General features: G+C 41.3%; 1 pseudogene; it reads left to right on the forward strand.

Annotated features, from left to right (window-relative positions):
• LOC116480853 (cubilin-like) lies at positions 1–26133 on the forward strand (annotated as a pseudogene).
• Positions 26134–26659: the final 526 nt, after the last annotated feature.

Raw genomic sequence — 26659 nt, forward strand, 5'->3', positions numbered from 1 at the left:
TTCGAATCGAATGGAATATATGACAAGAATTTAAACTGTGTATGGATCATAATTGCACCTGTAAATAAATTAATTCACCTCACCTTCAATACTTTTGGTCTGGAAGCAGCAAGTACTAGGCAAAGATGCCTTTATGATTATGTAAAGGTAAGGCTGTTTTTTTTAACAGAGTCTACTCACCCCAGACTCTAATATAGTGTATTCCAGTGTATATCATCACAGGAAGTCCTGAAAACTGTGAGTACAGGTACTACTGCTTTTTAAATGACCTATTCTTCAATGATGCAACATTTAATATTATAGATGCTCTACCTTCATATCAAATTAATCTTTAATATGGGTGACTCAAATATTTTGTGTGACTGGCTTCTAACAGTAGCATTAAAATCTCCTATTCATTAATGTCTTGCAAGAGACGATCTATGGGAAGGTTGATTTTCTGGAGAGAGATACCCAAAGGACCTTGGCAAATCCTAAAATAAACAATGTCAGTGACACAAATAATATCTCTTAATTTGTCTATTTCTTAGGCTTATAGATTTGCTTATCATATTATGTTTAGATAGTAAAATGGTTCTGAAATCACATTAAAAGTAAATCAAGGCTAGGCACAGTGGCTCATGCCTGTAATCCCCACATTTTGGGAGGCCGAGGTGGGTGGATAACTTGAGGCCAGGAGTTCAAGACCAGCCTCGCCAATATGGTGAAACCCCATCTCTACTAAAAATACAAGAAATTAGCTGAGTATGGTGGTGGGCACCTGTAATCCTAGCTACTAGGGAGGCTAAGGCAGAAGAATCCCTTGAGCCCGGGAGGCAGAGGTTGCAGTGAGCTGACAGCTTGCTAATGCACTCCAGCCTGGGTGACAGAGCAAGATTCCATCTCAAAAAATAAAAATAAAAATGAAAAAGTAAATCAAGAAACTTCTGTTCAATTGTTAAGACTCTTTAATGTTAAATTATTATACCTATCAGGTTATATGGGTTCAGATTACAAGTGTTAAGTTGCAATATTTACTACTGCACTCTCTGGGGGAAAATTAAAAGTATGGCAAGATTTCTATTTATGAGGAGCTTAAGACTGATTGGAAAATTATAGGATGACACATGCAAATTAAGAATGTACAGTTCAGGATAGTAAGCATGTAAGCGCTAATGAGTGCATTTGATGCAGGCTTGAAGCAATGTGCAAGCTTAAAAGGGAAGAAAGTTCATGAAACTCTGGCATGATCAAGAAAGACATGATAGAATGAGGGAAAACTTACTCAAGTCAGGAGAGAATTCAGGCAAGGTGAACAGTTTCAAAAAGGCACTGAACTTGATATGTGCGTGTTGTCGAAAGAGTAAAGAGGCTGGCTATATTGAAGCAGAATAGTGCTAAAGAGTAGCAAGAAATAAGATGGCATAAGTAGATAAATACTGAAATTACAAAGGATCCTGAAAGTTGAACTAATGACTTTAAACTTTGTGTGGCTGAAAATAAGGAGTGGTTGAAGGTTTTCCAATGAGTGATGTGATGAGAGCAGTAGCTGGGGAAGATCTGAAATCAGTAGCTATGGGAACCGGAAGGAGAGGAGACCGGGAGGGCTCCAGGGAGAGGTCACCCCTAGGTGAGGAGGTCACTCTTAGACCCGGATCAGGGGTGCAGCCATGGTGGAGATGGCAAGAGGGGTGCAAGAGAAACTTAAGTTCTAATACTGTCATAAAGTTTAAAGAAAATTGTTTTAAAAGAAAAGGAAGGAAAATTTGTGGACAGAATACCCATTTAAGTACACAATGATATGCTTATGTTTTTGCTATGAAAAGGGCTAAGGCTGGGAGACCAGAAAAGTAACAGTGTGGTTTTGATGAGAGCAAGACATACAAGTGAGACTGCAGTGGGCAGAGAATAGAATGGAGCTCCAGTGAGAAGACAGCTCCATGAATAGAGAGGACACAACAAAGAGCCTTCCTTCCAGCAGGAGAAAGGATGCTTTCTTAGACGAAGTCAGCATGGATTCCAGAGAGTCAGGCTCTCAGCTCCAGGAAAGGTACCCGGGGAGGCAGTTGGAGAGGGCAAAAGGGGCAGAAAAATAAACAGATGCATCATGAAAAAATGAATGTGAAGACCAGGAATAGTGTAGTATCCCTGAAGTCAAGGGGCAGGGGGATTCTTTTACAAAGCATGGGTGGTCAATACTATTAAATTGTAAAGTAAAGGCCAAGAAAGGTAAAGATGAAGAACAGCCTCACTCCATTGGATGACAACCATTTTAATAGAGTATTGGCACAGAAGCTGGATCAGAGGAGTTCATGAAAGACTAAAGATAACAGGGAATGTCAATTCAGGTTGAATTCTCCTTTCCTAAAATGAGACCTGGCCAGCCGGGTGCCGTGACTCACACCTGTGATCCCAGCACTTTGGGAGGCAGAGGTAGGCAGATTGCTTGAGCTCAGAAGTTTGAGACCAGCCCTGGTAACACAGTGAGACTCCATTTCTATAAAAAATACAAAAAAAGTATCTGGGTGTGGTGGTGTGCACCTATGGTTCCAGCTTCTCGGGAGACTGAGGTGGGAGGATCCCCTGAACCCAGGAGGTAGAGGCTGCAGTGAGCTGTGATTATGCCATTGCACTCCAGCCTGGGCAACAGAGTGAGACACTTTCAAAAAAAAAAAAAAAAAAAAGGTGGGGAGAGACCAAAATGACTAGAGTAGTCCTAAAGCTGAATTCAGAACTGTTCAACAGCTCCCCTGGTTTTACAGAAAGGTAATAAGGTTTAGAGACAGACAGTATGGGGACTCAAACCCAATTTTGCTGTCAGACCAGTTTCCTAATTTCCCCAATTCCTCATCACTTCATCTATTTTTCTTTAAATCACATAATAGTACCTACCATGAAAGGCAGTTTTGAGGATTAAAATTATGTGTACTAGAGTGTTTAGCATTGTGCCTGACATAAATTGTAAACGAATTTACCTCCCCTTTTCCCCCCCTTGGAGTAATTCCAAATTGGCATGGACACTATGGAATTTCTTTTTCTTAAAAACTAAAAATAATGGATTTACATATAAAATTACAATTTCAAGAATGTTTTGAGGATGGCCTTGCTAGGAGAGTTGATTGGATTTACTCTCAAGATCCATTTTTATGGAGTGCGATTTGATAATGTCATTAAAACAGCTTGTCATTGTCTGAATTTCCGCAATTCATTCACGCCAGAAATTACAATATCAAAAACAAGGAGTTATTTTCTTGCTTCAAAATAAAATACCTTTTTTTCAAATAAATTCTGTTCAGAACTATTCTTGTTTTCCCCCTTGGAAAAGCAATTTCCTTCAATTGGCAATGTTTCCAACTACCAGTAAACTGGCAGATCAAAGAACAGCCCTTGGAATGTGGAGCTTGGAGGTTTCTTTATTAAAGAGATTTTTCTGTGATAAATGAGACATTTGATTCCTTTTAGATTTTTTTTTAGAGATTATAAATCACTTTTTAGAAAAGCTAATTTAACTGAACTCTGTGGTACATATACAAGTAAAATCATACCAATTCCATTATTCATTCATAATTCTATCATGATTGTTTGTGAAAGGGTTGACTTGGAGAATAATTATGGTAACTGAATCACCTAGTGAATTGTGCATTTCACTGAGTGGTCTCTGTTGAAATCCACATCACATCCATTGCAGAAGGAGTTAGTTGGCAAGCATATGTGCCAGGCCCTGTACCAGCATCACTGGAGGTGTAGAAAGCTAAAGGCATATCTTGAGGAGTTCCAGATTCTTGAGGAGCTGTCAATAAAGTGTAGAAGACTGACATGCAAACAAATAATATATATTTAAATAATTACATTTAAAGTATAAATAAAATACATTTAAATAATTGACATTTTTGTCACGTTGTATAACATGCTGTATAAATTATGAAAATCATAAATAGAAACAATGTAGAAGGGCAGAGCAGAAGAGGCTCTGATTGGCTTCGTTTTGGGGTTCAGGAAAGGCTTCCTAGAGGGGATGGCTGAGCTGGGATTTACAAAATAAACAGAAACTTACTTCCTTTTGTGATGCTTTACAAAATTGAGAGGAACATCACAAAAGAATGCTTCCTGTGGGAGGCTGACTACCAAAATGGAGAAGGAAAGGAGAGGCTATGAGCTACATCCCCTCATGCCCATGTTCTTGACTCCTGAATTACCACTTGGTTGTCACTCTTGTGGTAAGCAGTGACTTGGGCAGCAGAGAGGGGCCAGGAGCATGAAGCTAGTTGACTTTTTCTGCCAGGAAATATGGAACCAGCAGAGAGATGTACTCACCCTAACATTGCCCAGTTTTTCCTCAACTACATCAGTGCCCCTTTTCTGTTTCTTTTTTCTTTTTTTTTTTTTTGAGATGGAGTTTCGCTCTTGTCACCCAGCTGGAGTGCAATGGTGTGATATCGGCTCACTGCAACCTCTGCCTCCCCGGTTCAAGCAATTCTCCTGCCTCAGCCTCCCAAGTAGCTGGGCTTACAGGCGTGCGCCACCATGCCTGGCTAATTTTTGTATTTTTAGTAGAGACGGGGTTTCACCATGTTTGCCAGGCTGGTCTCAAAGTCCTGACCTCAGGTGATCCACCTACCTGAGCCTCCCAAAGTGTGAGGATTACAGGTGTCAGTGCCCCTTTTCATAGTTAATATTTTGTAATGCATCCTTTCCCACCTGAAGTGAATATCATCTATGCTATAACCTACTCATAATGTAATTTCAAAAAATCACTATAATATCCTAAAGGCAATGAAAAGGAGAAATAAAAGGAAAGTACATAAAATAGTGTATATTCGCATATGTAAATACTCCAACACTGCTACGCAAAGTCACGTAATAAAATAGATCCCTTTTATATGTGGAATGGTAGTGAATAACAAATATAAATTTAAACAAATATGAGTGGGTTGTATTTGCAATCCACATGCCAATAGTAACATCGCCATCTGCAACATGAATTTCCAAACTGGTGGAAAGACTTAAAACAAACATTTCTAAACCAAAGTACAGTCTTCCCTCAGCTTACACAATAATTACATTTCTGGAAATTTGATGCATATTGAAACTGTGCAAAACTATTTTTCTGTTTATATACAAAATGGATTTAGGTTCTGGGATCAAATAATTACAAAAAGTTTTCTTTACACAAATGTCAGACAGGACTTTCAAAAGTTATGTGGGACATAAGTTTTCACTTTGCAAAACTGTACCGTGAATTACTAAATGCCGGTTATAGCCCCAAATTATAGTGATGACCCAAAAACCACCACACTTGTGCAAAACACTCTCTACGGGGTGGTATTGACCTCATTGAGAAGGTCTGACAATGTACTGGGCTTAACCATTCAGTCTGTGTCAGACACTGGAGCTGAGGAGGGGCGGTCCATCTTTGGGGAGAGGATCAGCAGTCTATGGAAGGTATCACGTTCCTATCCGTATGAGGTTGCACCTACTATTCATTTATTCTTTCATTCAATCAATGTTAATTAGCATACCTACTATATTCTAGACATTGCTCCAACAACTATGAAAGAACACTGAGATTTTAGAAAACAATACTAGGAAAACTCCTGCACTTGTAGAGCTGATTCTAATCATTGCTTCTTTGTGGCTTTTTTCTGAGGCAACTGAGACTAATATAACTTTTTTTCCCCAGAAGATTCTGAAATGAGTCAGAGTTTAGCCCCAAACCTGAAAAGTCACTCTCTATTCTTCTACCCATACTAAATTATGCCCTGGCATGTTGCCCAGAAGACCCCATCAGACGTTCCGCAATAAGATCAAAGAATTCATGAAGATACTCTAAGATATTCCAAGTAAGAATATCAAAATCCTCCTGTGATCAAACTCCCAGGGAAATATTAAAAGATAGTCCTAAGGATATTAATGTATAAAAGCATTAAATTTGAAAAGAATTATAGTCCAATATCAAAGCCTATTGCCCTTGTGCATTAAAAGTTCATAGGAATTAAAATCCAAAAATTTTCTTTCCCAGTTTCTCTGACTGCTCAAGTCAACAGCTGGGTGAAGTGTGGGATCTTGCTGTGGTTGTAGCAGAGTCCGCCTGCCACTAAATTATTTGTACAATGCCTTCAAGATCTTTAGCAGATTCTAAAACTATCAGAGTTCTAAAAGTTGAGAAAATATAACATTCTTCTCAGCACTTACCCACATCCACAAGACTTAGAACGTAATTCAAGCTCCAGGTCCAACGCAGTTGTGCTAGGAAATGTATGCTCCCAGAATGCAGCCCATAGCTGCGTATGATGGTGTAGATCTTAAAGACACCATTTATATCCCAGTTTATATATGATTCCCTCTCATCATCATTGTATAGGGCACCCCCTGCAAAGCACTGTAGGGCAACCTGCAAAAGTCTTTAGTGGAGACTTAGTGTTATCAGAGAATAAGAGAGCAGATACAGATCTTGGGTTTGATGCACAGCAGTCTAGAGCCTCTTACGTCAGTTATCCCGAGGCCAAAATCTATTTCAACTCACTTAGGAGAAATCTTACTGTGGTAATGAATGAACTAACCCAATACCAGCTTGGGGCCAGGCACATATGTCATTTCTTTCCATCTAGCCCTGGCTTCTGCCTCATACCTTCTTTCACATTTACCAGTTATCCATTTAAAGTCCCAATCTGAGCTTACATCATGTAGGATCAGATCCAAACTCCTTGGCATGAAATATATGGAACTTCACAGCCTTGTTTGTTGGACTTCGTCATTTCTCCTGTTCTCTCACCCTAGCCTCCAGGATCAATGAACGGGATCAGAAGTTGTTGACACATGCCATGCGTTTCACACTTCCGTGGCCTGGCACTCATGTCTTTCTGGCTGGGATACCCTTCCTCTTTTGTAGGTCTGGAAGGTCTCTACTTACATTTAAGGGCCAATCAAAATGTCTGTCTCCATCATGTGGGTTCTCATGATACACTTCCATTCTTTTATTGTGGCACTTACTTTTCTCTATTTTGTATATAATTTATATACACACATATATTTATATGTATACATATATAGTGTACGTGCATATACACACAAGTGTATGTATATTTAATTTGTAGACCTTTACTCTCTTTTGTTCATGAGGAGGTCTATGTCTTGAAGGTCTAGAAAGGGCTTTATACATCCTTGTATGCACGGGACCCAGCACAGAGGCCTGGCACACAAGTCCCAGAATAAAAATGCTTGCGGCCGGGAGCGGTGGCTCACGCCTGTAATCCCAGCACTTTGGCAGGCCGAGGCGAGCGGATCACAAGGTCTGGAGTTGGAGACCAGCCTGGCCAACATGGTGAAACCCCGTCTCTACTAAAAATAACAAAAATCAGCTCGGTGTGGTGGCGGGCGCCTGTAATCCCTTGGGAGGCTGAGGCTAGAGAATCATTTGAACTCAGGAGGCGGAGGTTGCAGTGAGCCAAGATCACGCCATCGCACTCTAGCTTGGGCAACAGGGCGAGACTCCATGTCAAAAAAAAAAAAAATGCTTGCTAATATAAACGTGATCATAAAGACAGCAATGATTGTCATGAAATTTTAACTTGCTTACCAGAAAAAGTGCATGATCTAAAACTTGGCAAATGTGCTCTTCCGTGAGACAAGGGAGTGAAGATTAGAAAACTCGAGTTTCTTCGGATTCTGAATTAACTAAAATCATGTTTAAGTTGGAAAGACAGTGCCATCTATTGGTGCATTTCTTTTTCTTTTGAAATTACTGGTTTTAGCCATTCCTGTCTTACATAATTCTAGCACTTTAGAGTAATGTCACTGGTCATGGTCATGGCTGTTCTGTGGCCTTGAGCACATCATAGCTCTGTTATGAATTTAATATTTGGAGTTAGATACACACAGATACTCATTTAGAAAAGGGCGGGGCGCGGTGGCTCACGCCTGTAATCCCAGAGACAGAGGTTGCCGTGAGCCAATATCAGGCCATTGCACTCCAGCCTGGGTGACAAGAGCGAAACTCCGTCTCAAAAAAAAAAAAAAAAAGAAAAGAAAAAAGAAACAGAAAAGGGGCACTGTGGATCACGAGGTCAGGAGATGGAGACCATCCTGGCTAACACGGTGAAACCCCGTCTCTAGTAAAAATACAAAAAAAATTAGCCGGGCGTGGTGGCGGGCTCCTGTAGTCCCAGCTACTCGGGAGGTTGGGGCAGGAGAATGGCGTGAACCCGGGAGGTGGAGCTTGCAGTGAGCCAAGATCGCGCCACTGCAGTCCGGCCTGGAGAAAGAGCGAGACTCCGTCTCAAAAAAAAAAAAAAAAAAAAAAAAGAAAGAAATACAATGAAGATTACTCAGAAGAAAACAAATGTTTTCTAGTTATGTGTTTAGAGAAATCCAAGCACCCACTATTTCAAAGGATGTTTCTAGAAGGCTGCCATGGCTGCGAATTGTTCTGGGTGCTGGCGACACCACAGTGAAGAAGTCAGACAGAGTCTCCGTCTCCCCACCCGCGGGACTTACATCCTTGTTGGGAAAGAGACCGGACAAAGCAAATAAACAATAAATAAGATCGGTTTTTATTATAATAGGAAAAGAAAACAGGATGATGCTGGGGGAGGGCAACATTCGATAGCACAGGCTTCTCTGAGGAGGTGACATGTGAGGTGAGGGCCCATGACAGGGAGTCCTTAGCTGTGCGGGTTCAGCTTCAGCTGAGGAAAGACGTCTCCTGGTAGGAAAAGCTGCAGGAGCAGGCCCATGGGCAGGAGTCCTCCTGGGATGAAGGAAGTGCAACCAGCAGTGAGGTGCGGGCGGCCTGGGAAGGAGGCACAGGCCAGAGCAGCTGGGGCTTGCAGACCGTGGGAAGGAGCCGGAATTTTACTTTAGGTGCAACGAGCATTTTAGTCAGAGCAGGAGCAGCATCTCACTGGAGTTTGCAGACATGCAGGCAATTCAGTGGAGAACACTATGGCTGCTTCGGAATTAGGTCTATTAAGAAGATGTTTCAGTGGGAACAGGTGAAGAACAATGGTGGTCACCTGGAGATGGAGCCCTCTGAGATATGTTTCGAAGGTAGAATGGAGTGGATGTGGAGTGAAGAGAGAGAGAGGAATCAGAGATGACTGAAGTTGTAGGCTCGAAACGTTGAGGTAAAGAAGCCTCAAGGAGAACAGTTTTGGGAGGGCTTGTGGAAGAGGGGAATCAAAGCACTTGTTTATTTATTTATTAGATATTTATTGAGTGCCTCTCATGTGCAGACACCTAAAAACTGGGAACATAGCAGTGAGCAGAACAGAAATCTGTGCATTCACTTGTATTCTCTTCAGCGGGAAAGACAATGAAATAAACAAGTTAGCCTGGGCAGCATAACAAGACCACATCTCTAAAATTTTCTTATTAGCTATTCATAGTGGCATGCACTTGTAGTCCCAGTACTTAGGAGGCTGAGGTGGGAGGATCACTTGAGCCCAGAAGTTCAAGGCTGCAGTGAGCTATGATTGTAGCACTGCATTCCAGCCTGGATAACAGTGAGACCTTGTCTCAAAAAAAAAAAAAAAGTTAAATATGTAGTATATAGAAGAAGGTAATACTTGCTGTGGAGAAAAGTCAAGCAGGAAAGGAGATGGGAATGTTGGGAGAGTTTACACAAGGAAGGCCTTATCGAGTTGGGGCTATCTTTTTTTTTTTTTGGAGACAGTCTTGCTCCATCACTCAGGCTGGAGTGTAGTGAAACGATCTCAGCTCACTGTAACCTCCACCTCCTAGATTCAAGTGATTATCCTGCCTCAGTCTCCTGAGTAGCTGGGATTACAGGCGTGTACCATCACACCAGCCAAGTTGGGGATATCTGAGTAAAGACCTGAAGAAATGTAGGAGGACAAACGATGTGGATATACAGGGAAGAGCATTCCAGGCAAAGGGAACAGCAAATGCCATACCCAAGAAGCAGGAGCATGCCTGGTTTGGCTCAAGAAGCAAAATGAACAAAGTGGAGAAAATAAGAAATTAGATAAGAAAGGTCGGGGTGGGAGAGGAGGAGAGAAGGCCATTGTGATGGCTTTGGTTTTTCTATTGAGTGGATGGGAGTCAGTTAGGAGGGTTTCAGCAGAGCGATGACCTGGTCTGACTTACATTTTAACAGTATCCTCTCGATGACATTTTGAGAATAGACTAACGAGGAACAAGAGCAGAATCAGGGGCTTCGTAGGAGGCTCCAGTGATCATCAAGGCAAGACATCAGAGCAACTGGGGCCAGAGTGTTAGTGGGTGCAGTGGTTAAGGTAACAGTGGGTGAGCGGACTTTCATGACACATTCTTTTTAAAATCATAGATTACTTTCCCAAAGAGGAAAAAAATGTTAGGTATCATACCAGGTTTTTACTGAAAGTCATAATATAATCAATCCAATTATAATTCTGTTCCTAAATTAAGACTACCTCTAAGAACATCAATGTAAAAATGTTTAATCATGACCTATTGTGACTTCACATCCAATTTGGTGTGAAAGATGCAACTTTTTTGTAAATAATGGAGAAGTAATGAATTGTTTTTCTTTTCAGTTATACTATGGGGTTAGTGAAAATGCCAACTTGGCTGGAACGTTTTGTGGTTCCACTGTACCTGCTCCTTTTATCTCTTCTGGTAACTTCCTTATGATTCGTCAGTGACTTAACATTAGAAAGGGAAGGATTTAATGCTACATACACCATCATGGACAGTGAGTAAATAGAAACATTTTTATATGTTATGAAATACACATGTATTTAGGCACTGAAAAGAATGCCCTGCTTATTATATTGAAATTTCAATGTTAATTACTAAACTCAATGTCAATTACTATCTAAACTCAATGTCAATTACTAAACACCATGTTACTCTATGTTAATCTGTGGTACAAAATTTGATACAATTTTCAGTCAAGGATATAAACCCCCAATTCTTTTTTTTTTTTTTTTTTGAGACGGAGTCTCGCTTTGTCACCCAGGCTGGAGTGCAATGGCGCAATCTTGGCTCACTGCAAGCTCCACCTCCCGGGTTCACGCCATTCTCCTGCCTCAGCCTCTCCGAGTAGCTGGGACTACAGGCACCCGCCACCACGCCCAGCTAATTTTTTGTATTTTTAGTAGAGACAGGGTTTCACCGTGGTCTTGATCTCCTGACCTGGTGATCAGCCCGCCTCGGCCTCCCAAAGTGCTGGGATTACAAGCGTGAGCCACCGTGCCCGGCCTAAACCCCCAATTCTTAATGGAATGATGAAAATATAGCTCCTCTGGGGTGGGAGATGAGGAAGACAGAATTTTAAAGATTGCCTGAGATGAGACATGAATAAAATGTCTCTTGTGTTGCTTTTTCTTCCCAGTGCCTTGTGGTGGAACATACAATGCAACTTGGTCCCCACAAAATATTTAATCACCCAATTCATCAGACCCAGATGTCCCATTTTCCATCTGTACTTGGGTCATTGACACCCCTCCACATCAGCAGGTCAAGATAACTGTGTGAGTGTTAACAGCTGAGCTCATAAGACTGCATGCAGAATTACTTAGAGCTTCAGGACTCACCACAGGTAACAATTACAGGATGAATGACAGTCGCATCTTTTCACCAGCTTTTGCAAAACACTTGAAATAATGAGGCCATGATTAAATAATTTTCTAAGTTACTTCCAGCTTAATGTGTTTTTCATCTGTACACAAAGCCCTCCAATCAGGTGTGTCAAGAAACTTGAACTTGGTCCTGTAGGTCCAGAGCTCTCAAAGCTTCGTGTGCCTAAGAATGCATTAAGATGCATCTTAAAAGTGCATCCTCCCTGGCCCACCCTCAGAGACTGAGTTATAACACCCATTTATCTGACTTTTTGACAAACATCTCTGGTGTTTTGGTGCCAATACCAGAGCTCCATGGACCATGCGTGGAGAAATACATATAGTTAGTAGGATTTATGTATAGGCTGAATTGAAAGGGTCAACACAGAACACAAGAGAATCAGTGAAGAGGCCGTTTGGCACCAGTTTCAGAGGTCTATATTCATGGTAATATAAGAGAGATAAAAAGAAAAGGGCCAGGTGCGGTGGCTCATGTCTGTAATCCTAGCACTTTGGGAGGCCGAGGCAGGTGACCCGAGGTCAGGAGTTCAAGACCAGCCTGGCCAATGTGGCAAAAACCCATCTCCATTAAAAATCCAAAAAATTAGCCGGGTTCAGTGGTGCATGCCTATAACCCCAGCTACTCAGGAGGGTGAGGCATGAGAATTGCTTGAACCCAGGATGCGGAGGTTGCAGTGAGCCAAGATTGTACCATTGCACTCCAGGCTGGGCGACAGAGCAAGACTTTGTCTCAACAACAACAACAACAACAACAAAAACAAAGAGGCCGGGCATGGTGGCTCACGCCTGTAATCCCAGCACTTTGGGAGGCCGAGGCAGGGCAGGTGGATCACGAGGTCAGGAGATCGAGACCATCCTGGCTAACACGGTGAAACCCCGTCTCTACTAAGAATACAAAAAAAAAAAAAATTAGCTGGGCGCGGTGGCAGGCGCCTGTAGTCCCAGCTACTCGGGAGGCTGAGGCAGGAGAATAGCATGAACCCAATCGTGCCACTGCACTCCAGCCTGGGTGACAGAGTGAGACTCCATCTCAAAAAAAAAAAAAAGAAAGAAAGAAAGAAAGCCATTTTGAGCTTTACAAAATGCTGAGTCTGAATTTCCTCTGGAATAAGATGTTGAGGAGACAGTTGGACACAAAGTGGGATGTTGACCTAAGGCCCAAAGATTTTTGTGCATCATCATTATCATGATAAGTAATTGAAATAATGAGAAGAATAAGATTATCCAGGGAAAAATATGTAAAGGGAGAGGCCATGAACTGAGGATGGATACCAGGGAGAACATCTGAGAATAGCTGGATTGTCTTTCTGCAGTCGAGGGAGCAACTAACCCTCCCCAGTTCATTCCAAGAATGTCATGTTCAAGCCCCATCTGCTGGAATAGTAGAGTCCCATTTGTTGTCTTCTGAGTTTTCAGGGTCCTCTTCACTATAAATCTGGGGTCCCCTGCTTCTCACCTGGTCTTGCTGGGGAGAGAAAAGTCCCGTTTGTCTGACTCCAATGTGGAGAGGTGTCAGATGTGCTGGCAGCTGAAGAGGCCCTGGACTTGCTCAGTTTTGTGCAAAGCATAGACGCTGAGATGAGCTCCCAAGCTCTCAAGATGGACAAGATGCTAGATTATTATCATTCTGTTGGTAATGGTTTTCAGGACAAAATCCCTATTACCCAGTGGTACCCTTACAGGAAGGACTTAGAGCCAAGTGGAACAAGTCCCTTTGGGTGAAAGCTTTTCCCCCTGCTTCATGAAGCTAAGAAAATGAGGATCATGGTGGACCACTCAGTGGGGCACAGAGTGCCACTTACAGAGCACTGGGCACCAGCTGGAACATAACAGCAGCTGGAGTGGCTGTGAGTAAGACCCAGTGTTTGTCATGACTGAATAATGTTTTCAACTGAATGAATACAGGAAACAATCAAGGGTTTCAGACTGGGTAGGTAGGGAGGAAAGACAAACATTGACGGATGAGCTGGGAGAAACTGGGATTCTCAGGGTATCCAAGAATAGACAGAGAAGGTCTAATTGGAAGATCATGAAGGAATGATGTGTAGGGCTGTTATAGAGGATGTACAGTAGCTACCTGGCACTGGGGATGAACAGAGACGTAGAGATGGAAGTCACTGGTGTTAAGAAATATAAAGTGAGGGTGTTTAATGGCTTGTCTGTATAAACACTGAAACCTCTAAGGGTTCAGAAAGGAAATCGGGGGCAGGAGATTACTATGAGCTGAGACACCTCAAGTCTTTCATAAATGTTGGGAAGTAACCAGGAGAAAAGTAAGTGAGAGTGATGACAATGGTGAGAATATATTTGACCAGACGTAGAGACCCTCAAAGGCAAACCAGCTTTGAGGCAAGGATGGAAGCTGCAGTGAGGAACGTGGAGCATCCCTCCCTTCCCCCTAGGCTGATCCCCCACGCTTCCTACTCAATGAACTGTGGAGCATGGGAAAAGAATGGCCTCTACCAGGAGGCTGGTGGGGAAACAGGTTTTGCTAAGGCTACAAAGTGGAAAGGCGGCGGATGTATACAGAGAATGATTGACAGTGCGGTTAAAGTTCACAGGATACAGCAAAGTTAGACAAGGACCAAGAGCAGGAGACGGATGGGAGGAGGAGTGGAAGTCCTGAGCAGTAAGAGGAGTTTGCAAGCAGAGTTGGGTGGGGTCTTTCAGTAAGTTCCTAAGGACTGCAGATATTAGAGACATACTTGTGACAGGGAGGCTGCAAATACCCTGACTTTGGTACAACTTGTTTTTATGCAAGAACTGATGGGCATTCAACTGCATTTACTCCAGGCTTTTGAGAGGTAATGAGGGCTGCCCAAGTGTTACAAAGGGGAACCGGCACCTCATTACAGGCCCTGGCTGGCTTGGGGATGTACAGTGGAACCAAAGGCTCTGATTAGATTTGCTAAGGGGTAGCAAGGGCTGGATCAGGGCGATGATGGTTGTTAGTCTCATGGAGCTCAGGACTGGCAAAAGCCCCAGGAGGAGAAATCCAGTGAACTCTCAAACAGCCCAGTGGTGCTCAGAGCAATGGCACAGGCCTCAACTAGGAAGTCGCATGAGAGGGGAGGGGTCTTGTTTTCAGCAGGGAAGTGTCTGTGGTTTCAGCAGAAACTTTGCCTCCGCTCCTCCCTCCCCTCTGGGAAGGTGTGACTTGTATCAGTTCCAAGGCCAACGTGAGTCTTCTTGCAGAGCACTTCCAACAACAGCTAGTTTCCACGGTTAAATATTTAAGCCATACTTTTATATGCAGTTTAATTTCTGTCATGCTGTTCTTTTCTAAAATAAATCTAACATGATTTGGCTTCCATTTCGTTTCAGAGTCATGGAAATTCAAGAATTCAGTTCTGTGGCAGAAATGCTTCGGCTGTGCCAGTGTTTTATTCTTCTATGAGTACTGCAATTGTCATTTTCAAATCTGGAGTTTTAAACAGAAATTCTAGAATGAGTTTCACCTATCAGATAGCAGGTGAGCCCCGGAACTTCATCTTTTATTAAGAAAAGCTGCCATCATTACAATTATTCCTAGAATAATTACAATTATTTCTAGAATTGACTCCTGTGAGTAAATTAGGATTTGTTAACAAAAACCACACCCATCTCTTAACTAGAACCCAGGCCCAATTTAGCAAATTACTAAAGTTGGTTTCTAAAGAGGTAAAGAGAATAAAATACTAACCAAGATGCTTAGAATGCTAGCATTTTTTTCAACGTCTATGTAGTTGATTTTAAAAATATACCAGTTATTTTGTTAATTTACCCACTTAACCACACTGAATATACATATTTATTTACAAGAAATATATGTATATATTTACAAGAGCTTTACCAAAATACAATCCTCATATCATACAATTTACCCATTTAATGTTTATATTTCAGAGGTATTTCACAAGGTTGAAAACCTTAGAAAATTATGTTTGTAAAAATCAAAAAGCCTTAAAAGAGTTACCTGATTACTATCACTGAGAAGTTTATTTTCACAGAACACTTTATTTAATATTTGTTTTGAATTGATTCAAATGAAAGCTGCCTTTGGTTAAACAAACAGAAGTACTTTTGATTTTTTTTTTTTTTTACAAAAAAAAAAGGTAAAGAACGATTTCCTACAAATAACTCACCAATGGATTTAAAATCCTTGCATGAAACTCTGTCTTGGAGGTAGCGTCCTTGTCTAAAAGAGAGTCTGAATGCTAGCCACTTCACCTCAATGTGATCAGAAAAAGTTCAAAGGATCCTTGAGTATTTGTCTTTAAATGAGAAGGCTCCTGTGTCATGCTTCCTGTAGGGGTGTTTGTGTGAACAAGCTGCTGCACTGCATCTGTGTGTGCTGCTTGAAATTCACTTCACCGCTTAGGGTCTCAATTATCTCAAAGGTAAACGAAGAAGCTGGATTACTTTTTTCTAAAGTTTGTTCACATGTAATGATCTTTTTGAATTATTCCCATGAAGTTGAAAGAGCACTGAACATCAGAATGCATACATTAATTAAGCATATTTTTCTTCTAAGATTGCAACAGAGACTATCACAAGGCATTTGGCAACCTGAGGAGTACTGGATGGTCAGATAACTATGACAGTGACATGGAGTGCACCATTACTCTCATAGCCCTGCCACAACCACACCCTCTTTTTTCATTTATTTGGCATTGAGAACTCAATTGAACGCAGAAACGATTTCTTGGAGGTAATGTGCATTTGAATATCATTTAAATGAATTATTTAAAAGATGATGGATTTTACCCCTTTTCTTTAGTGCTTCTAATACTCTATGATTCTTACTTGTTTCATTAATTTATTCATTACCCTTTCATTCCCTAAACATTTACAGAGCACCAGTCCAAACACCGGAAATTGGGAACCTCAGGGTCCTCGGAAGACTCCTAGTCTGGCGGAAAGGACAGATGGGGTATAGCCAGTTACAGCACAATGTGGAAAGGACTAACTGAGTCCAGCAGGGGTAGGGGTTCCTAACTCAGTCTGGGAACTAGAAGGCTTCTTTAAGAGGGCAAGAGTAAGTTGAGACCTAAAAGGATCAGAGGAAAGTCTAAGAACAACATGCTGATTCTGTAAAATGAAACTGAATGATACTAAATAGCTCACCTAATTTCCCTGACAGCTACAGTAAGTTTGGGGCATCGTCAACATCCTCTAAAGACAAGCGTTGCCTTGAATAAGTGCTCCCTTGTTGTAGGAGGTGTGGTCTGTCCTTTTTCCACCACAACTCCAGAGCTCTAATTTGGACACAGAAGTGACTTTGCTGTTTGCCCATCCTCCACCCATCCACCCTCCACTCCCACCCCAGGACACACTGAGAGAGAAGCCCCCCTTGCACCTGGAGCAGGCAGAGCCATGCCCCTTGTGGGCCTGAACCTTTGGGGTCTTCCAGAGCCCCCGGTGAGCTCCCTCTGTGCTCTTTCTGCCACATCACCTGCATTGGGCATGTGAGATGGAACATGAATATCATTGCTCATAGGAAGGAAATGGTCTGAATAAGCCTCATCTGATGAGGACCCAGTGTGTGGAACTCAGCACCTGTGTTTTGCCAGAAAACCCCCAGAGCTCATGGGGTTGTGACCTTTGCAATCTCTGCTGAAAATGCATTCATCCTTAGGAAATAAACTCAGGTGGAACCTGAGACTCAAAAGGATAAGGATGCTGAATTCCTCTGAGAGTGGAATTTAAATCTAAACCTCATTCCGATGCTCTCTAAATTGGTTTTGTTTCACCATACAAGAGGCTTCAGTAAGGTTTCCAAAAAGTTTGCTTGTTCCTCTACACCTCATCTGGAGTTGTATTTTTAATTTTTTTCTCACTGCCTCCTTGATCAGGTCTTCATTCAAAATAAGCTGCCCAAGATGATTTGATCTTTGTAGCATAAACAAATGTACTGGTGTATGCAGCAGGCTTCTTTCCTTCTGTGGGAGGATTCTTTCCAGTGGGCTTCTGTTCAGCTGCTAGTTTCTTGGTAGCTGCAGACTTTGTTCCCAACAAAATCTTTTCTCGCCTGCAACCCACCTCATCTGATTTGGTTGCTGTCACCTTCTGCCCAGCCTGGCGAGGAAGGGTATTCTGGCATATGGTCTTTGCCTATGGGTTTAGCTTCAACATGATTCCTGATGCAGAGTTTTATCATCCTGGAAAGCTCTCCCCTTTGGAATTCACCTAAATCCTTTATTAATCAATAGCCTTAACATGTAGTGCCATAAATAACACTCAGGGGAAGCTCATGCCTTTTCTAAAGGAATATTTGCATGACAGGAAACCAAAAGATGTTATGTAGCAGGGAGAAAACGAAGAGACAAATACAGTATTCTTTGTGCCAGTCAGGTTACTCAACTTGGACCTATGTACCTCTCCCACCATGGAGATCCATATATTTATATGAAGCATAAAGCAGAAAGAATGAGGGGAGTGGGATCTGGAGGAAAGATGGAATAATCCCGTTAGGTTGGAGTCACAGTGCAACTAACTCTTAAGTCACTCCAGCTTGAATGGACCATTATTGATCAGAGTCAACATTTGCCATTTGCCTGATACGTGCTGGGAAGCAAAGCCTTGCTTTCCAGCCATGGAGAGTAAGAACTTCTCCTTCTCACTGTCCTTCATTACTCCGTAGAATGGATCTGAAACTTCCTGTCCCATAAGCAAAGAAAGGAAACCACAGCTTAGGCCTGTAAAATGTAGCTCCGTCTGGCTCTCAGTGGGAAGATTGTGGGCATAGTTTATTGGCAGCTGGACCAGGAAGCCTCAGCATTCCATTCTTGTGAATTGCCGTGGGAACAGAAATGTCTGACTGAGGATTCTGTGTTACAACCAAGTGAGGGCCGAGCTCTAGACCATGCCTGGAATCTGCGATTGTTTTCATGCCTTCACATCCCATTTCAGGACATGCCTCTGATGTCCCAGGGATGCCCGCTGCTTTCGGTGGCCCCATTCCTCCTAGGAGACGAAAGTGAATAAGACAAGTTGTTGGTAGTGTCAGTGAAAATTAGTATCTCACTGCTCCTCTCAGAGCAACGCCATTTTAAAAGAGGACCCCTAGGTGAAAACACCCAAACTCAAGAGTATGGTGCTGGCAGGTCTTAAATATGGCAGCCCTCCCATCTACTAGTGAATAACTGGCTACTCTGTCATGGCAAGTCTACTTTGTTTAAACACTTAGCAGAATAATCCCTGAAGCACTAGAAAGGCATTATTCTCTCCCATGGGCTACTACATAGACCTAAAAGGAATCTCACCTGATCAACACAGCCCAGCAAAATTAGACTGTCTTAACTCTGTGACTTAAGATACCAGCAATTAACCAAATTTTAAACCATGGAATTACAAAGGGAAGAGAGGAAATTCCAATATTTTGAATACACAGATCAGTAAAATCAGCATTTCTACATGTCAGGCTGGTTCCAACATACATTGCCTGTGTAACGTTTCCTTTAGAAGTGTCGAGAGCCCTCCTGGAAGCAGGGCTGGTTGTGAATGCAGGGTAGGAGCCAGGCTGGGGGACAGAAAGTGGTTGAATTCACAGTGTGGTTCTCTCTCCCCTCAAAACACCAACTCATTTCCTGTTTTTATATGTGTCTATTCAACAATGAGGAGTTGAAACAAAAAAGCAACAAGGCCTCTCAATGTGTTTCTAAAACACATTTAACAACAGTCAGAAGTTGTATAGATTTATACTTCTGTCCTTCACCCACACAGAAATTCCTTTTGTTCTGAGCTTTATTATACTTTGCATTGTATTTTTTTCATAGCCCCTTTACAGCCAAGTAATTTTCAATGGGAAATCCGTGTGCGTGCACACACATACACACACACACACACACACACACTATGAAAAATGTATAATAGTTGACTGGAAACAGGGCAGGAAACATTGCCCCCACCCATCCTCACCCTTTAAAAATTCACTTTACCTACATTCTTCCAAATGTTTCCCCAAAAGCAAAGGCTGCAGGATCATAGCACAAACTATTGTATAAAAAAGCAGCCTGATGTTTTAATTGCTGTAGGTTAACAGATATTTCTGAATCCAAATACAAATGTTTTTTGATCTACACATGGAACATTTTTCCCCTTTGCAAGTGAAGATGACTTCTGTATGTATTTTCAGAAAACCCTTCATTCTTACGTATATAAAAAGACAAAGCTTTTCCAAAAAGTGTCATCATTCAAATTGTCTCACATTGTAATGTATATACATTAGAGAAGAAAGTGTAAGTTTAATAATGAATGACTCCTTCCTAAAGGTGAGAAATGGAAGTAACAGCAATTCACCATTACTGGGCAAGTACTGTGGAACTCTGCTGCCAAACCCTGTCTTCTCTCAAAATAATGAACTATATCTACGATTTAAGAATAATAGTGTAATTTCCGATTGTGGATATGAAATCATCTGGACCTCATCACCCTCTGGTAAGACATTTGCACTTTGTATGGGAAAGCAGTGTAGGTGAGTAAAACATAAGGTATCTGATAGAAAAAGGCAAAGTAACCTTGTATTTTTTAGCTACCTGTGTACCTGATTAATTCATGTTAAGAATAGAGATTTTTAACAATGAAGGTACAAATTATTTTGTTGTTGTTGTTGTTGAAATGGAGTCTTGCTCTGTTGCCCAGGCTGGAGTGCAGTGGCACGATCTCGGCTCACTGCAACCTCCGCCTCCTAGGTTCAAGTGATTCTCCTACCTCAGCCTCCCTAGGAGCTGAGATTACAGTTGCACGCCACCATGCCCAGCTAATTTTGTATTTTTAGTAGAGACGGGGTTCTGCCATGTTGGCCAGGCTGGTCTTGAGCTCCTGACCTCAGGTGATCCACCTGTGTCGGCCTCCCGAAGTGCTGGGATTACAGGCACGAGCCACCGCACCTGGCCAGATTACTTTAAATTCTACATTTATTTATTATTTCTGTTTATAAAAGAATATATATTCATATATGAAGCATATATAAGGTATGAAGATTTAAAAATTCCTTTGTAAATTCAATTTTGTTAGACTTCTTGACTTTTGGTTTGACCATCAAGGAAGTTCTTTGAGAATTTAAGGAAAAATATTTACCAAAAATCCAACTTATGAACACATTCTGGCATATATATGAATGGTTGTGCTTCTCACAGGCCCTGACACTTGTTGGCAGTCCTGGAGAGAAATTGCTTTTTTAGGGTAGTAAGTATCCTCTCATATTTTTGGTTGGCCACTTTTCAAACAGCTAAAGAAAATTTAAGTCATGTCAATACATTTAATGCAAGAGAGGAGAAATACCTTTATGAAATGTCCTGAAATACCAAAATACCTTCCAAATAAAAAAAGATAAATAGAAATCACTTTAAATATCTTAAGAAAATGGTTCTATTAAGATAATCATGGGTAATGGAATTTTGGCACCCAAAGGAAGATAAAGATGACTTCCAATGCTCAAATTTTATCGACGAGGAAATAAAACACCAAGATTAGGCTGGGTGTGGTGGCTCATGCCTATAATCCCTGGGAGGCCAAGGCAGCTGGATCACCTGAGGTCAGGGGTTCCACACCAGCCTGGACCACATGGTGAAACCCTGTATCCACTAAAAATACAAAAATTAACTGGACATGGTAGTGCATGCCTGTAATCCCAGCTACTTAGGAGGCTGAGACTGGAGAATCACTTGAACCTGGGAGACGGAGGCTGTAGTGAGCCGAGATCACACCACAGCACTCCAGCCTGGGCAACAGAGCAAGACTCCACCTCAAAAAAAAAAAAAACCCACCAAGATTAATGAGTTTCCCAAAATGCTCCGCTAGACTGAGGTGGAGATGGGACTAGACCTCGGTGGTCAGAGGCCCAGCCAGGTGCTCCGTAACTATGCCAGCCAGCTTCTTCCTGTCCTGGAGGCGATCTGGATCTCCACAGATATGTAGTCTATATGTAGTCTAAATCATGACAGCCTTCATACACAGATTAACAAATTGAACAAATTAACACCAAAACTTGAAGTATTCGACCTTAAGTATGTCAGTTATTAGGGTGGTAAAGTCACTTTTATAATGAAGTCATTCCTGCCACCACCTACAATAACACACTTCCTCTTGGTTTAGTGCTGAATTTTACTTCTAATTTTACTTCACTCACGTCATTGGCATCAACTCAGAGTAAGCAAAGATCTCCGCATCATCGAAAGCACAGAGACAACTTGATTTTCTCCCACAGTTACTTTATCAAGTTTTTGTTTGTTTGGTTTTGTTTTTTTTTTTGTTTGTTTGTTTTCCATTCTGCTCTCAACCCCCAATTTTCAAAGTACAGTCCTGGAGGAAGTTGTCCCTGGGTTGTGATATGCAGGCAAAGGCATGTGTGTTGAGGATGGAAGAGGTGGTGGTGGCGATGGGAAGAGAGGGGAAGGGAGGAGAAAGGGTGTAGCCCAAAGAAGAGGAACAGGAATAGGGGTTTCTGCCTCCATTATTCTTGCAGAGTCTCAGCACCTTAAGAAAATAAAGTCTTATTGCCTAACAAGCCAGACTGGATGGCTTATACATTGTTGAATCAAAGTTCCTGTCCTGTTTTCCTTGCAGGATGTGGTGGAACTCTTTATGGAGACAGAGGCTCATTCACCAGCCCCGGCTATCCAGGCACGCATCCAAACAACACGCACTGCGAGTGGGCACTGGTAGCTCCTGCTGGAAGGCTTCTCACCATCAACTTTTACTTCACCAGCATTGACGATCCAGGAGACTGTGTCCAGAACTATCTCACACTCTACGATGGGCCCAACGTCAGCCCTCCATCCTATGGACCATACTGCAGAGGCATGAGTAGAACAAACATTTTATGTTCCCATTTGTTATGTTTAGACAATGAGAGTCACTTAACGTAGACTTTTTTTTTTTTGAGACGGAGTCTTGTTCTGTCGCCCAGGCTGGAGTGCCGGGGCACAACCTCAGCTCACTGCAAGCTCCACCTCCCGGGTTCAAGCAATTCTCCTGCCTCAGCCTCGTTGAGTAGCTGGGACTACAGGCGCCCGATACCACGCCCGGCTAATTTTTGTACTTTTAGTAGAGACAGGATTTCGCCATGTTGGCCAGGCTGGTCTTGAACTCCTGACCTCAGGTGATCTGCCCACCTTGGCTTCCCAAAGTGCTGGGATTACAGGCGTGAGCCACTGCGCCGGCCTAGTATAGGCTTATTTAAAGGCAGACATGTGCAGAGTACAAAGCACAGCCTTTAACAAATTGAGCAGTTTTCCGACTTGCCTTTCTATTCTCGGAGCATGAGTCCCATCTGGTGGGCATTGCATTAAATTACTATTAATAGTTACCAAAATCAGCTCTGCATCAGAATCACCTGTGGAGTTGCTTACATTAGACTTCCAGTTCCCACAGAAACCTATTGAATCAGGATTTCCGGGGAGGAGCCACAGCATGCTGTTTTTTAAAAGCTCCCTCTGTGACGTCAGTGCACCGCCTAGGGTTGAATACCCATGTTTATTTCTGCATAAATAAAACTATAGAAAATTTGGACACCTGGCTCTATTTTATCTACTTCTTGCTGAAAATTGCAGGAATTCTTTGAAGAAATGGTGACTGACAGTTTGTTTTTGTAAAGCTCATATCAGAGCTTTACAAACAACAACTCAGAATCTGATGTTCATTCAATATTGCAGGCATCTGTCCTTATGGTCCTCTCATTTTATGTGCAAGTAGATACTTAGAGTATGGGCTCACACCTGTAATCCCAACACTTTGGGAGGCCCAGGCAGTTGGATCACTTGAGGTCAGGAGTTCGAGATCAGCCTGGCCAACATAGGGAAACCCCCGTCTCTACTAAAAATACAAAAATTAGCCAGCATAGTGGCACACGCCTATAATCCCAGCTACTCGGGAGGCTGAGGCAGGAGAATCGCTTGAGCCCGGAAGGTGGAGGTTGCAGTGACCCGAGATTGCGCCACTGCACTCCAGCCTGGGTGACAGAGCCAGACTCTATCTCAAAAAACAAGAGAGTAAGTAAGGGAAAAGTGGCTGCTGGCAAGTGGGTATCTGTTTCTAATTTTTCTGCTCTTTAATCACTTAGGCTTTGTAATCAAACTAGACAAAGAATTATATCAGCTGGAAATCTAGATGGTTTTTAAAATATACTATTTATAAAACTGATAAATGCTATTTTCAGAAGTATCAGAAGATAGACTAATTTTTCTAACACCCTAGCATTCTCATATATTCTTAACACCTTTCTTGAATATATTTCCATATATTTTACATGCATATTTTTTACTATTTGATGGTGTGTTTTTTCCACTTACCAATATATCATTAATATCTTATATTAATAAAAACACTGGTGCATCATATTTAATTTTTGGAGAGTATTCCATTACATAAGTGCAGCCTAATTTATTTAACGAAGCTCCTCTAAGTGGATATTTAGGTCTCTTGAACTTTTCGCAACTACAGACAACACAATAAACTTTTTGGTAGTGATATCTTTATACACAGAGTTACACTACATGGTGAGAAATGGTGATCACAGGACCAGCAGATACTGTATCACAGGGATGCACAGAAGGCCCACAGAGAGAGACCCCAGTAAATGTGCCACACATCAGATTTAGAAGATAACCAGCTCTTAAGACATTGAATTGAAATTTACAAACATTTCAAAAGGGAGGAAAAGAGACACTTTTAACAATATCATGAATTTATATTGATAGGGTTTTTTTTTTGTGGGCATGGTTTTCAGTGGCTTGCAAACATACAACCCCATTTGATCCCCACAGTGACAATCCCATAAGGTGGAAAGAACAAGTATATCCCGGAATTTGCAGATAAAAGAAAACTGAGTCACTGAGAGAAGTGATTGCCATTTAATCCAATGCCACGTTAAGTTGTAATATATAGTGAGATACATCAATTTTTTAAATTGTTGGTGTTTACAGTATTTTCCCAGTTTTACATTTTCTTTTATAAATGTGGATATAATTTCATGTGTAATTGTTTTTTTCCTTAAAGGTACCACTGATTTCTTTAACACTTTATAAATGTTAAACATAAATTATAAAAATGTAAAACATAAGTATAAAACATAAAGTCAATTTACATAGAGAGGTAGCTCTTATTTTGCTAATATTTACATACTTACAAGTTTTACATTTTACATGCACACATATTTACATGCATATTCATACAAAAGTAGTATACTTTTTTATGTATACTCCTTAGTATACAATTCAACTTTTGTATGTATGTAAATATGCATGTAAATATGTACGTAAAATGTAAACATACATGTAAAATGTAAACATACATTTATGTACATACAATTTACATACAGAGGTGGCTCCTTATTTTGCTAATATAAATACAAACCATCCCCTGATTTGGGAGATATTTTATGTTATGGTAAATACCATTGTTCACAGGGAAATCCTCTATCCCTTGCAACTACAGAATATGAACATCAAGCAAATGAAAGAATAATGGGAAAAACAAGGAGAATCAAAGGAGATTCTAAAACTTTTGTTGACTGTCCATACATACTAGTTTGTCAATATAAAAGAAGTTGTTGAAATTTGAAGCAGATTAAAATGGAAGTAAAAAGTAGACATGCATGGGAATAAAAACGTTGCATACACCTTGATATATCTCTTACAGAGAAAAATCTACACTCACTTGAATAAGTGAGTATCTTGGAAATAAGTCTGTGTTTTGATGACTTGGGGTGGGGCTGAGGCAGGAAAACCCAGTAATGTGAACATCATGAGAGCCGGGCTTTTTCCCTGTTTTGCTCATTTTTTAATATACCTAGTACTAAAAACAATACCTGCAGCGTGGCAGTGCCTTGATCAATATTTGCCAAATGAATGAACAGAAAGTGAGAGAAAACAGGGACCCATCTATTCCCCCCAACACACACACAAACACACACTGTTCCACAGAAGTATATGAAAATAAATCCCAAGAGGAAACTATAAACATTGAGGATTAAAATAGTATATTTTACTTAGTGTGATCATTTCACTTACATGTTTAAGAAAAATTAAATTTGCAGTAAGAACTTGAATAAGAAGTTAAAATTTTTCGATAACAGTTTTATTGAGGTATAATTTACATACCATACATTTACATACATACAATTTACATACCATACAATTCACCTCCTTAAAGTATACAATTCAGTGGTTTTTAGTAGATTCAGAGTTGTGTGGCCATTATCAGCACAGCCAATTTTGGGACACTTTCATTACTCCCCAGAAGAAACTCTATACCCATTAGCAGTCCTTTCCCATTTTCCCTTAACTCCCCACGCCCAGAAATATTTCTTTGTAAAGCATTTGCATTCATTCTTTGCAAGGTTACTTCAAGAAATATATGCAGGTTCACCGTAAATTCTATAAAATTTCTTTATGTGGTACTTTGTTACTAGGCTAACACTTCTAAAAAAAGGTTCAAATATGTGAAGTATATAATTTGATATATACTTAAAATTTTTCAATTTTAAGACACCAGCATAGCTCCCTTCATGGCTTCCTCAAATCAGGTCTTCATAAAATTTCATGCTCATTATGCACAGCATCCATCCACATTCTGATTAACTTGGGACAGCTAAGTGGGTAACTCAGCACGTTCACTCAGCACTTTCCCTCCGCAGCATGCTGGACAGGACTTTGTCATCTTTATACACGACCCCTGCCAATGCCATGGAGAATAAGCTGAACTTTTATGGTTTTCACCAAACCATGGATAGACTCAATATTTGTAGGCTGGGCACGGTGGCTCATGCCTGTAATCTCACCACTCTGGGAGGCTGAGGCGGATGGATCACCTGAGGTCAGGAGTTTGAGAACAGCCTGGCCAACAGGGCGAAACCCCGTCTCTACTAAAAATACAAAAATTAGCCGGGTGTGGTGGCGGGCGCCTGTAATCCAAGCTACTTGAGAGGATGAACCAGGAGAATTGCTTGAACCTGGGAGGCAGAGGTTGCAGTGAGCCAAGATCATACCACTGCACTCCAGCCTGGGTGACAGAGCAAGACTCCATCTCAAAAAAAAAAAAAAAAAAAAAAGAATCAATATTTGTACATTTTCTTGAGCATAGAATATACCTTCTTTAGTCTTGAGTGTGCATTCCATTCT

Source organism: Hylobates moloch, unplaced genomic scaffold, assembly GCF_009828535.3.
Source record: "Hylobates moloch isolate HMO894 unplaced genomic scaffold, HMol_V3 SCAFFOLD_3, whole genome shotgun sequence".
In the NCBI taxonomy this organism is placed as follows: Eukaryota; Metazoa; Chordata; class Mammalia; order Primates; family Hylobatidae; genus Hylobates; species Hylobates moloch.